Below are 13,323 nucleotides of genomic sequence, written 5' to 3'. Positions count from 1 at the left end.
TTTTATGGCTGAGTAATATTCCATTTTTTAATGGCTATGTATATATGTACCACATCTTCTTAATCTGTTCCTCTGTTGATGGACATTTAGGTTGCTTCCAAATTTTGGCTATTACAAATAGTCCTGCAATGAACTTCAGGGTGCCTGTATCTTTTTGAATTATGTTTTTCTCTGGACAGATGAGTGGGATTGCTAATTCATATGTTTAGTTCTATATTTAGTTTTTTAAGGAACATCTCTACTGTTTTTCATAGTGGTTGCACCAGCTTATATTCTGCAGAGAGGACCCCTTTTCTCCATTGCCCTCTCCAACATTTATTGTTTGTAGACTTTTTGATGATGGCCATTCTGACAGGTGTGAGGTGACACCTCATTGTAGTTTTGATTTTCATTTCCTAATAATTAGTGATGTTAAGCATATTTTCATGTTCTTTTTGGGCATCTGCCTTCTTTGGAGAAATGTCTGTTTAGATCTTATGACCATTTTTAATTGGGTTATTTTTTTATATAAAGCTATATGAGATATTTTAGAGATTAACCCCTGGTTGATTGCTTCATTTGCAGAGTTTTCCCATTCTGTGGGTTGTCTTTTCATTTTGCTAATGGTTTCCATTGCTGTGAAAAAGCTTAATTAGGTTTAAGTTTAATTAGGTTTAAATTTAATTAGGTCCTATTGGTTATTTTTGTTTTTATTTACTCTAGGAGGTGGATACAGATTGCTATGATATATGTCAGAGTGTTCTACCTGTTTTCATCTAAGATGTTTATAGTATTCAGTCCAACATTTATGTCTTTAATCAATTTTGAGGTTTTTTTTGTGTATGGTGTTAGAGAGTGTTCTAATTTCATTCTATTACATGTAGCTGTCCAGTTTTCCAAATGCCACTTATTGAAAACTGTCTTTTCTCCATTGTATATTCTTGCCTCCATTGTCATAGATTAATTGACCATAGGTGTGTGGGTTTATTTCTGGTCTTTCTATCCTGTTCTACTGATATATGTCTGTTTTTGTGCCAGTACATACTGTTTTGATGACTAGTATAATCTGAAGTCTGAGCTTGATTCCCCCAGCTCCAATTTTTTTCTCTAGATTGTTTTGTCTATTCAGGGTTTTTCTGTGTTTCCATAAATATTTTTAAAAAATTTTGGTTCAGTTCTATGAGAAAATGCCATGGGTAATTTAACAAGGATTCCACTGAATCTGTAGATTGCCTTAGGCAGTACAGTCATTTTGATGATACTGATTCTTCTAATCCAAGAACATGGTGTATCTTTCCATTTTTTTTGTCATCTTCCATTTCTTTCAATACCATCTTACAGTTTTCAGAGTACAGGTCTTTTGCTTCTTTACATAGGTTTATTTCTAGGTATTTTATTTTCTTTGATGTGATAGCAAATGGAATTGTTTCCTTAATTTCTCCTTCTGATCTTTCATTGTTAGTGTACAGAAATGCAAGAGATGTGTATTAATTTTGTATCCTCCAACTTTACTGAATTCACTGATGAGCTCTAGTACTTTTCTAGTAACTTCTTTAGGGTTTTCTACATATAGTATTATGTCATCTGTAAACATTGACAAGTTTACTTCTTTTACAATTTGGATTCCTTTTATTTTTTTCATCTCTGCTGTAGCTAGGACTTCCAAAACTATGTTGAATAAAAGTAGTGAGAGTGGACATTCTTGTCTTTCCCTTGCTTTCAGTCTATGTGTATCCTTTGCCCTAAAGTGTTCCTCTTGTAGGCAGCATATTGTAGGCTCCTGTTTTTTAATCAAGTCTGCCACTGTCTTTTGATTGGCACATTCAGTCCATTGACAGTTAAGATAATTATTGATACATAAGTATTTATTGCCATTTTAAACTCTCTTTTCTAGTTGATTCAATGTTTCTTCTTTTTCCTTTTTGTGATTTGATTTCCTTTTATTTTATGCTTGTATTGTTTTTGTGAATCTACTGTTTGTTTTTCAAGTATGTTAACCCTTTCCTATATCTGCTTGCTTTGGACTGATAGTCATATAGCCTCAAACACACTTTTTAAAAAAATCGACATTTTCTTACTCTCCTTCCCCATATTTTATGATTTTGATTATCTTTTTTACATCTCATGTTTCTCCTTTTGCTATTTGTTGTGTTTATCATCACTTTAATTTTTTTTCCCTTTTTGTTCTGTATACTGACTTATTTAAGTGATTCTTTCCATCTGTGATTTCTTCCTATGTCTTCTTGCTTTTCTCTTTAGAGGAGACCTTTACATATTTCTTTTAGGGAAGGTTTGGTATTGCTGTATTCTTGTAGTTTTTGCTTGTCTGAGAAATTATTTTTCCTCCTGTTCTAAATGATAATCTTGCTGGGAGAGTATTATAGGTTGCAGATTTTTCCCTTTCAGAACGTTGACCATGTCTTGCTATTCCCTTCTGCCCTATACTGTCTCTGTAGAGAAATCAGCTGATATAATTATGGGGGGGGGGTTCCCTTGTAATTAACTTTTTCTCTTGCTGTTTTTAGAATCCTGTCTTTAATATTTTTCATTATTTTTATTTGATGTAGGCCTATTTGGGTTCATTTTGTTTGGGACCCTCTGTGCTTCCTGTATCTGGATATGTCTCCTTCTTTATGTTTGGGAAGTTTTCAGTCCCCTTTTTTCTTTCTTCTCCTTCTGTGATCCATGTTATGCATTGATTGGCACTCTCCATATTACCTCATAGGTCTCCTTTACTGCCTTTTTTTTTTCCCCCCAATTTGGCTGTTTGCTGTCCTGATTGGGTGTTTTCTCTGTCATACATTTAACTTACTCATTCCTTGCATTATTAATGAATTATCTAATTTTTCTTGGCTCTTCCTTATAGTTTCTACTTCCTTTTTATAGTAATCTGCATTTCTGTTGATAGCCCTTCTTAATTCATTCAATATTTTCATTACTTCTTTTTTGAACTCTATTAGAATGGAGAGTTCTATTCAATTGTTTGCTCCTACTGGGGATTTCTCCTGTTTTTTTTAACTCTGAGTGGGGCCTCTGCTTCTTCGTTTTACTTATATTTCTCTTACTCTGAGTTTAGGGGAAATAATTACCTACTATAGTCTGGAAGGGCTCTTTATATGCAGGGGCATTTTCTTGTAGCTTGAGTGGGTTTACTATTTTTTTGGAGTGAGGTCTGCTTTTGGTTTGAATGCTTGCTCTTTCCTCAGTGTATACAAATCATTATCCCCTGGATGGACGCACACAGGTAGCACAGTCCCAAGGATATAGGGGCAGAGCAGGCACACATGCTCCCAGGAAGGTGGTGGAGATGCCCAGTCACAGGACTCTCAGAGGTGGTAGGCTGCACCCACTTCTGGAGTCTGAGATGGCTATGGCTTTTGCCTGCTCCTACAGCCCACAAAAGTGGTATCTTAATGCCTGTGAGCATGGGAAAAGAAGTTCCTATGGTTGCCTCACCCCCTTCCTCTTGCACTCTCTAACAATGATGTCTTGCTTCCCTGGTGGTTCCAGGCCTCCTCCTGCACTCCTTTGGCTCTGGCACACCACACCATTACCCCCTATGGCTATTTCCATATAGCTAATTTTAGTCCTTTACCTGTGTATGATCTTGATAGCCAGAGCCTCAGCACCCAGATCACACCTATCCCAGAAGATGCACAACATCTCAGGCTGGGGTGTGCCAGTTGGTGGCACTGACCATTTATGAGGCTCTTTCTCTGCTCTACCCTTTTCACACTAGCTACTTCACTTTTCTCTGAGGCTTTTAAACTCCTCTTCTGCCCTGGCTGATTTCCTCCTAGTGTGCAAAATCTTTCCTCTTTCACAGCTCCCTTCCAGGGGTGCTGGTCCTGACCTGATTTCTTTTCCCCTCTTTTCCTTTTGTCTTACCCATTTGTGTGGAGATTTTCTTGCCCTTTGGGAAGACCTGCCAGTGATCGGTAGATGTCCTGTGCAAATCATTCTACATGCAGATTTATTTTTAAAGTATTTGTGGGAGATGGTGAGTTCCACATCCTACTCCTCCACCATCTTGATCTGATCTTGTTTCACATATTCCTCAAGTCAAGTGAATGACCCTGGTTGAATAGAAGGCAAATAAGTTAAAAGTAAAAAAAAAAATAAGATATTAAAAAATATTATACTTGATAATTCTTACAAACCAATTTAACCTGCTTTCCAATTATGAAATTATATGGACCAATCTGCTCCCACTAAAGGAACAAAAATTATCTTCTATTTATCTCCTGTCAAAAACCAGCCCAAGAAAGGGATTCCTTATCAAAGGTAAGCGAAGGCTGTGATATCATGCCTCTAGTCTCTTATCTATGTGTTAACTCTGTAGCTAGTTGTATCACATACAGTTTGACCTTTTGGTTAGTTATTTAAATGATATGCTTGTTTTTTTTTCATTAGGAAAGCCATATAAAAACTTCTTCCAATTGTGCTTCAATGATTTTTTATTACATTATTGAGTTTATTCTTTGAAAATGTAGAATTCAATAATTTAGGAAAACATCTGTATCTTTTGAAAAATCGGCCTACTTTTATCCTCCTTCCTCTTCTTTCTGTTAACTAGTCTGTTATTTCTTCCTATTTCTACTTTTATCCTGACTTGCAGGAAACTCAAAACATCAATGTGATGCTTAATAATTTCCATATTTTTTCTTAGGAAGGCCAATTAATATTTTTCCTCTTTATGTCCTGCAAACTCTTGAGCTATATAGATTTTGTTCAAATCTCTATACCAAAATAAATATAAGTAAAATTAACCTATACAAAACTCCACTACATATTTTACAGGGGGTGGGGAAACTGTTATTCATATAGTTTCATAGTTTAAGATCTTGTTACTGGTAATTGGTAAGGCTGGGGGTTATAAATCCAGACCTAAGGTTCCATATCAAAGGCTCGTTCAGCTCCACCAAAGTTTCCATTTTAAAACAAAAATCTCCATTGAATCAAGCAATCCTTGGCTGTTTAAGTTGTAGTTTAAAAAATATATGATGAAAAAGTGATTTAGAAAATATGCTTTTAAATATTTGAAAAGTCTTTTTTCTTGACCCTTATTTCAAAATATCTTATATAAAACTGTCCTAATCAATGAATTAGTTAATAATTAGCTTTGATAAACACCAGAAAAAAAGATCTGATCCCTACTTCTTCAGACACTAATACCACATGCATATACATAAGATGTATAAGATTTCATACATAACATTAAGAAAATATTGATGACTTCTTTTTTTATGGCCATGCTCATAGCATGTAGAAGTTCCTGTGCCAGGGACTGAATCTGAGCTGCAGCTGTGACCTACACCACAGCTGTGGCAATGCCAAATATTTTAACCCACTGTGCCAGGCTGGGATAGAACCCATAGCAACCTGAGCCAATGCAGTAAGATTCTTAACCCACTGTGCCACAACAGGAACTTCTTGATGATTTTTCTTGTGCTGTTGTAGACTGGTTCTAGTGAATTATGGTGAGAACAGTCCCATTATGGGACTCCTTCATTCATAAAGCAATATATAGAGGAAAAAATATAGACTTAACATTTGAGGATTTACTATCCAGGATACAAAGAGAGATTTTTCTAAAGATGGCTTGCCTTTTTCTAGAAACATCTCCCAGGTAATATTTTGCTTTAGAGTCCCACACTCAAAGGGCATGATTTTCCTTTTTCAAGGTAATCTACTTTTTCAATTGTTTGTGGACAAAGACTCCCTTTCAAGTAACTGTGCTAATTAAGGAAAACAAAACAGAACAAAATAAAGCCCCCAAACTACAAATGGATTTTTTAAACAAATTAGTACTGTCCCAGTAGACAATATAAACCCTAATAGGAAAAGAGAGAAGAATTAAGTGGCACTATCAGTGACTATTCCCACTTTGGGACTTTCTGCAAGATTCTGTGTAATCCGAGCTTTTTAATGTTTATTTTGCTTCTCCTCTGAGATAATCCTTCTCTATTTGAGGTCAGACATGAAGCATAATTTATGATGCCTGACTGCTTTAAGAAAACTAAAAGCTTCCCACACTGTTCTTTTATGTAAGACTGGCTTAAAGAAAAAGCTTTCTTATTAGAAAGACTTTTCCCTCTGTTATTAACAGTGTATCACTTTGACTTCATACTATTAGAATTCTAAAGTGACTCATTGTGATGAAAAATGAAGGTGCTGTGATTTTAAATAATTATAGAAATGTAAGTGTAAATATTAGTAATTACCCCAAATTCGCACATGACCTAGTAACCCATGTATCACATGACATAGAATGCATTGCTTTTTAGATCAAAAAAGACACTGTTGTGCTTGTGCTTCAAAATCCATTAACTCTTCTCTCCAGGTGAACACAGTCTAAATCTGAACCTTTCTCTCTGCAGTTTATGATGGTGATGGGGGCTGGCTAAGGGGGAAGCAACAGGTGATAATGTTCTTTAAAGATGGCTAAACATACTGCTTTTATGTGTGTGTATTAAGTTTGTCTTGTTCATGATGTACATGCATCGCCCACAGTTCCCATGAAGGTATTCAGACAACTATGCACATGAAATGTATAACTGAGGTGTAGCAAGATCCTTAGTTGAATAACTATAAGCTGAGGCTTAAAGCAACATTTAAAATTTCAAAGTAATCAACTCACCTCCAGACTCTTCTTTCTACTCCATTTTTTTTTCTCTCATTGGCTTTCCCTTCTCTTTAAAAAGACTAGTCTTCTGGCTTTCTAGAAGTCTATCCCTATCAAAATAGGAAAATAATTACTTTGATTGTAAGTCATGTTGATGGGGCAATTCACCCAGATATTTGCATTTTTATTCCTTTAAGCTCTCTTTGTGGAATAAAAAACCTTATCTCCTGTTCAAGATGCCTAAAGCAGTGATAAGCAGCAGAGACAGAATCTTCTGTTTGCCTCAAAAATTGTGCTAGAGTAGGGACCTGCTGGCCAAGAGTATTGTTCTGTTTAATCATGTGAGGTACATAAGTGAAACTGGCTCACAAAGCCAGTGGGTACCAGGTACAGATTATTTCCCTTGTTTACTCTTTCTGGCTTAATACATATTTACTGGTTTAATATTTATTGAGCTTATTTGAATCAGGAAGTATCAGGGTAGGGTAGAGGATGGCTGAGTATAGCAATCAGTTTTATTCTCTGCCTTCGTGAACCATGTAAAATCTTATGCAGAAAAAAATAATGACAAATATGATGAGTGATATGAAAGCAGCAGGTGTTACAAGTGTATAGCAGGGCTTCTAACCTGGTGTTGAATAGTCATAAATGTTGCTTCAAAGAAGTGACAAGCTGAAACTAAGAGGCCTCCAAGTGTCATGGATGAAAGTTCCCAGACTTTGGTTACAGACCATCTCATGCTATCTCAGCTAACCCCTTCTTGACAGGGTGACTGCGCTGTGATTGTCTTTAGGACTGTATACATATAATAGCCCATCTTTCTCTCTTTCAGGGAACAGGAGAGGACTGAACTTCCTTTCAGTGTTAGGTGGGGTAATGTGATTCACTTAGGACAATAAAATGTGAGGGAAAATGACATACGTCACCTCTAGGCAGAAGGTTTAATGGTTAGCACATGTTTTGCTGCATCTTTTCTTCCCCTGCAACATGCATTAATGGAGTGGGTGCCAAGTCCTGGGCATCCTGGGTTTCAGTGTGAGGACAATGACAATGTGGAATAGAGCCACCAGCTTGCCTGTGATGGACAGGAAACAAGAGAGAAATGAATCTTTGTTGCTTTAAACTGTTGAGATAATGACGCTGTGTGTTACCACAGCCTAACTAGCCTGTTCTGACTGACATATCTGCCCACACTTCCATTTGTGCTATCTCAGCATCAGTACCCACTGTTAGAAGATGAGATTAGTAACTGTATGTGGTACAAATGTGGCATTATGTTTTTGACTATTGTATTATTTATCTGTGAGTAATATAGTATCATAATTAAGAGCATTAACTCTTTGCCAGGCTGAGTTTGAATCCTGAATCTAATACTTATTGTATGGCCTTGGTAAAGTTTTTTAACTTCTCTGTGTCTCAATCTCCTCACGTTTAAAAACAAATATAACAATGAGGCTACCCCATGTGTATGTTACAAGGATGAAATGAGAACAGGGCCTGGCACATAGTAATCAGGATATAACGATTGGTTCTTATTGTCATAACACTAAATTCCATATGAAAAAAATCCCACCTTCAAACTAAGAGGTGTAAGCTATAGTGATTTTTGTTGCTTCTCACCTGTAGCTCAGACAAACTGGAATATTCTACTGTGAATACTGTTCTTTGTTAAAATCAAGACCTTGAAAATGATGTGGAATGAGTATAGCATTCAATGGCCACATCATTTGAACACCTCCATATGCTGAATGTGACTCTTCTCCTTGGAAGATACTTCAGAAGGAGGCAGGTGATTAAAGCATCAGGCAGGCACAGGAAGCTTCTAGACCCAGAGATGATAGGAAAGCAAGCATTTGGGGGCAGGTCACCTAGGAGCAGAGGCTAAATTCTATGGAGTGCCCTCATCAGCTTTGATGTGAGTCACTGTCTTGCTTCTGGGCACAGAGTAGCATTGATGCAAGCAGAGTGATTACTGGAGAAGAGTCTGGAGCAAGAGAAACCCTGCTACCCTAGGAGAACTTAGGACCCCAGATGCCTGCAATACAAAAAGCCATTTGAGACCCAAATCTATAACTGAAATAATCGGTTTTAACAGATTTCCTTCAAGCAGTTTAGCCAACATATCTATGTAGTGTATATAAATATCCCACAGCCATTCATCATCTCTTTCCTGTGACATTTGCAATCTCATGTTTTACGCAGCCAGCTATTATGTTAAACCTGGCCAATTTTGCATTTAGGCAACATTGTGAAGTGTCATAGCATTTGATGGAATGGCAAGATTGTAAATTGCAATCTGGTCCATAGGAAAAAGTATTTCAAAAACATTAAATTTGGTTTTGTTATTTAGCTGAGTCTCTTTTTCTCTCTCCCCCTCACTTTCTCTCCCTTTCTCTCCAAGACAAAACTCAATGAGAGAAGGATCATAATGGTTGAGATGTATTGTTTTGTATTTTTCTTAAATCTCTGACTGGAAAAAGGAAAGTAGCAGATTTACCCTACGAACTGGAGAAGGCTGTGGAGAGAGTTTTTGTGTAATTTTATTGTATTATTTTAATGGTAAATATATCCTAAAAGGAGACAAGTTTTATACTCTTTTTTTTTTTTTGCTGAAATAGCCTACTTTTTAATATACTGGGTACCTTCTTTGCACTTTGGACTATTAACAAGGGGATCCATTTGCAGTTGTCACCTCTTTGGCTAACAGTCAACAAATTCATGGCCATGAATTCTTCCCATAATACGTCAAAGCTATACACATGGTGCCCTACATTCAAGAGAACAGACTTCAATCTGGGCAGATCTCTTATTTTACTTCTATGCTGTTTTAGTGTCTGTCATTGTAGAGAAATTTACCAATAAGATTTAAGTCTCTGGGATCTGGTGCCTTTGGGAGTTTTCTGAAAGCTCGGTTCATAGTCATGTAAATGTGTAGTGACTTTTCAAGTTACTTCTGAGAGTCTAACAATCAACATAAATTCCTTTAAATTTCAGCACTTGGAAATTCACATAATACTGTGGAGTGGATGCTGGATATGCCAAGGCATCAGAAAGAAAAATTTACCACTGTAGAAAGTGAAATGGTTCTTCCATTTTGGTGTCATTGAGATACCATCTCAAATAAAAAATGAAGTGCAAATCCACCAGTACCTTCAGACCCTCTTAGATCAACACCTTCAGCCTGCAATAGAAAAGGACATACATGAAACTGATGTTCCCCCATAGTTTAGTTTATTTCACAGAGAAGAAAATAAATGGATAGTGTCAAATATTAACTTTATTTGACCGGACTGGATGTTCTCAAACATTATTGGACTCAAAACCTCTTTACTCTCTTAATTTTTTTTTTAGTCTTCTTAGGGCTGCACCCACAGCATATGGAGGTTCTCATGCTAGGGGTCCAATTGGAGCTGTAGCCACCGGCCTATACCACAGCCACAGCAACGCCAGATCCAAGCTGCATCTGTGACCTACACCACAGCTCGCTGCAATACCAGATCCTTAACCTACCAAGTGAGGCCTGGGATCGAACCTGCATCCTCATGGATGCTAGTCAGATTTGTTTCCACTTAGCCACACAGGAACTCTCTCTTTACTCTTTTAAAAATGATTGAGAGCCTCTAAGAGCTGTGGTTTTTATAGACATTGATTACCATATTAAAAATTAAAACTAAAAATGTTAAAAATTTCTATCAATTAATTTTAGAAGTTCATTAGAGTTTACTCTAAGCAACATATTTTCATGAGAAATAATTATTTTCCAAACAAAAAATTCAGAAAGAGAGGGTATTATTTCACCTTTTGCAAATCTCTTTATTATCTGGTTTAGAAGAAGTTGTTCATTTTAATATCCACCTCTGCATTCACCCTGTTGAGATATCTTACATCAGGTAGTTTCTGGAAGACTCCACTGTCCTTTCAGGAAAGAACAAAAAAAGGGCAAGTGAAGTCTTAACATCTTAATGAAAATAATTTTGCAGAAATGTTCCATGGATTACACCGTGAGACCTCTGCCCTAGACATCAGAGAGATTTCCAAAAAGATTTGAATTCCTGGATAATTTGTGAACATGAGTATTATTTTGATTAGTAAACTGATACCTAAAGCAACAGTTGAACTAATCAAGTCCCTTGAAACATTTTGAGGTAATTTTTCTATTTTTGAGATAAATTTGCATTCAGTTTCCTATTGTTGGCCTTGTACTCCACCTCCCTGAACCTCCTCTCAAATTGTATCTACCCCATGCCCTCCTCTCACCCTTCACAGGATAAAAGCAGAGTTGGCGTGTTTACAATCATAAAACAATTGCAAAGAGGCAAGACATGAATCTTTTTAGAAGAGATTCTTCACATTAAATATATATAAAGTACATAAGATCCAATAATTTTCATTCCAGGTACTGTCCCACCCCACTCCCAGTTTTCTCACTCTGACTTTTACTGCTAACAAATTATATAACCTTCTCACATTTCACCACCCAAATCACACTAGTCTCTATATGAGCTCCCACATTGCCCATTTTTCCAGCTCTTACCATAAGAGCAGGAGATTTGTCTGGGATTGGGGGACTGGAGTGTCACTAAACTCAGGAAGAGTCTCATAGGGCAGTGGAGGGACCACAGCCAAGGTCCTGACCTTCTCCTTTGCATGTACAGAAACTGGAAGCTTTGAGTGCAGGTAGAATTGACCAGACTCAATGGAATGTTTGATATTAACTTCCCCAAAGAGATTGAGCATACCCCAGGGTGCAAATGCATTACAGCTGATTGAGTAATGTGACTTCCAAAGAGACTTCAGTAATAGCATTAGCTGGTTAATACATTCATTCACTTTAATGCAATCTGTATGAGAGGCCAACATATGATCAAAGCAAAGGAAATCAGTGGGATGGTCTAAATGGGTATTTTTATCAGGTTACTGTAATCTGATGTGTCTATCACCATGCTGAAAAGATACTGTAACTCAATATGTGATTAAGGCCCAATTTTCCCTGGATAGTGCTAAAGACAGTCTTCCTCTTTAGATTTACTTCCCCCTTCTGTGTGAACTGCTTAGAGTTCCTGGAATTTATAAAGTCATGTCATTCCTCTGCATCTTTACAGATTTAATTAGGCACTGACTGCACATGATTTGGTGTTGCATAGATGTCTTTTTGGTGGGTTTTCGGTAGTGGACTGAGAGGCCTGAGATGAGTGAGAGGAAATCTTTCTAACAGTGGCTGCATACAGGATTTCAACAGTAGGGTAGTAGAATCTTAATTCCCAAGGGTAAATGCTTCGGATCCTACTCACAGTAGGATGGGAACTATAACATATTTCAGCCACTCTTGAATACATATTATTTCAGCCACTCTTGAATACATATAATTTCACCATTAAGAGTATCTTTCTCATATTCCTCTTGATAATTAAAAAAACAGTAAATTCAGGAATAAAAATATATTTGCTATGCTAAACCTATAGTCTTTTTTTTTTTTTTTTTTGGCCATGCCCATGGCATGGGGAAGTTCCTGAACCCCAGCCACAGGAGTGACCAGAGCCACAGCAGTGACACATCACATCCCTAACCTGCTGAGCCACTAGGGAACTCCTAAGCCTACAATCTTGATCAAGACCTGGATAATGGAAACTTTTAGTACCACTTCTGGGGTGTGGCCTTTCTAATAAAACTCAAACTACCCCTGGAGTGAGGATTCTCACCAATCCTGATTGCCCCCCAAATTGAAACTTGACTAGTAATTAGTATTACCTTGTGTTAAGAATTTTAAAGTCAGTTACAGGTATGGCAACCCAATTCAAGTTTGACCTTGTTCGATAAAGCATTTTCTTAAAAATTACTCAGCCCCTCCTTACCCCAGCCACCAAGTCTAGTAGAGATGCAGGTCCTCTTCCTGAAGAGAACTCCGTATAGACCTTTATCAGTATTCACCATTCTGTGTGGTAGTTCATTATTTTGTTAGTTGTGTCTCTTTCTCTCTAATGAGATCCTGGTCAGAGGCAATGTCGTACTTGTGTTCTATGGTGGCAGGTAGCAGGCACTCAGAAACTGTCAAATGCATGAATCATTGAATTAATTGCTCTGGGGCTCCTCTTTTTGACTCCATGAATCCTCTCCTTCCTCCTCTTGACACACTATTCCTCAGATACATTAATACAATTGATTAGCTGATACCATTGTTTACTAAAATGTTTTCCTTGGCAGGATATTAATGGCATTAAGCAATAGAAGATTTGGGTACTCAAAGTCTGAAATGCTGAGTTAAAGTTTTACAAGTTCTTTCCTACAGGACACCTTAGGATTTAATATACTAATACATATTTTAAATCTCCAAGAATTAAGCCAGGATAAACTCTTAAGATGCATAACTGAATATAAATTCATATTTCACATTAAAAAATTCGTTCCCTTCGTGGCTCAGCAGTTAACAAACCCAAGTAGTATCCATGAGGATGCAGGTTTGATCCCTGGCCTCACTCAGTGGGTTAAGGACCTGGCATTGTTGTGAGCTGTGGTGCAGGTTGCAAATGCAGCTCAGATCCTGAGTTGCTGTGGTTGTGGCAGCTTCAGCTCTGGTTCGACTCCTAGCCTGGGAACCTCCACATGCCACAGGTGCAGCCTGAAAAGGCAAAAAATAAAAATTCTTCCAAGAAGTATTACCCTGTAGTGTTCAAAAAGGGGGAAATGAGGGAAGGAAAGGAAAGGAAAAGAAAAGAAAAGAG

At 37.2% G+C, this 13,323-nt stretch overlaps 1 protein-coding gene and 1 long non-coding RNA gene across 33 annotated transcripts in view; one reads left to right on the top strand and one right to left on the bottom strand.

The window, feature by feature from the left end:
* Window positions 1-13,323, top strand: part of NKAIN2 (sodium/potassium transporting ATPase interacting 2) — a 1,025,455-nt gene that overhangs the window by 776,733 nt on the left and 235,399 nt on the right. The window lies entirely within an intron of this gene.
* The window catches only part of LOC102165447 (uncharacterized), a 117,926-nt gene that overhangs the window by 26,509 nt on the left and 78,094 nt on the right, over window positions 1-13,323 (bottom strand). For 2 of the 4 annotated variants that reach the window (XR_014804763.1, XR_014804761.1), the window contains exons 3-8: window positions 12,457-12,649; window positions 10,403-10,519; window positions 9,669-9,785; window positions 7,531-7,679; window positions 6,620-6,714; window positions 3,868-4,055 (exon numbers count right to left, since the gene is read on the bottom strand). This is a non-coding gene — a long non-coding RNA (uncharacterized LOC102165447). Of the gene's footprint in view, window positions 1-2,520; window positions 4,056-6,619; window positions 6,715-7,530; window positions 7,680-9,668; window positions 9,786-10,402; window positions 10,520-12,456; window positions 12,650-13,323 lie in introns of those variants that run through there. The other 2 variants (XR_014804762.1, XR_014804760.1) reach the window with 2 other exon arrangements.

This window comes from Sus scrofa, chromosome 1, assembly GCF_054392235.1.
Source record: "Sus scrofa isolate SSC_HxYL_T2T_F1_AM1 chromosome 1, Sscrofa_HxYL_maternal_Yorkshire_Landrace_v2.0, whole genome shotgun sequence".
In the NCBI taxonomy this organism is placed as follows: Eukaryota; Metazoa; Chordata; class Mammalia; order Artiodactyla; family Suidae; genus Sus; species Sus scrofa.
This window is presented reverse-complemented; position numbering and strand designations above follow the sequence as displayed.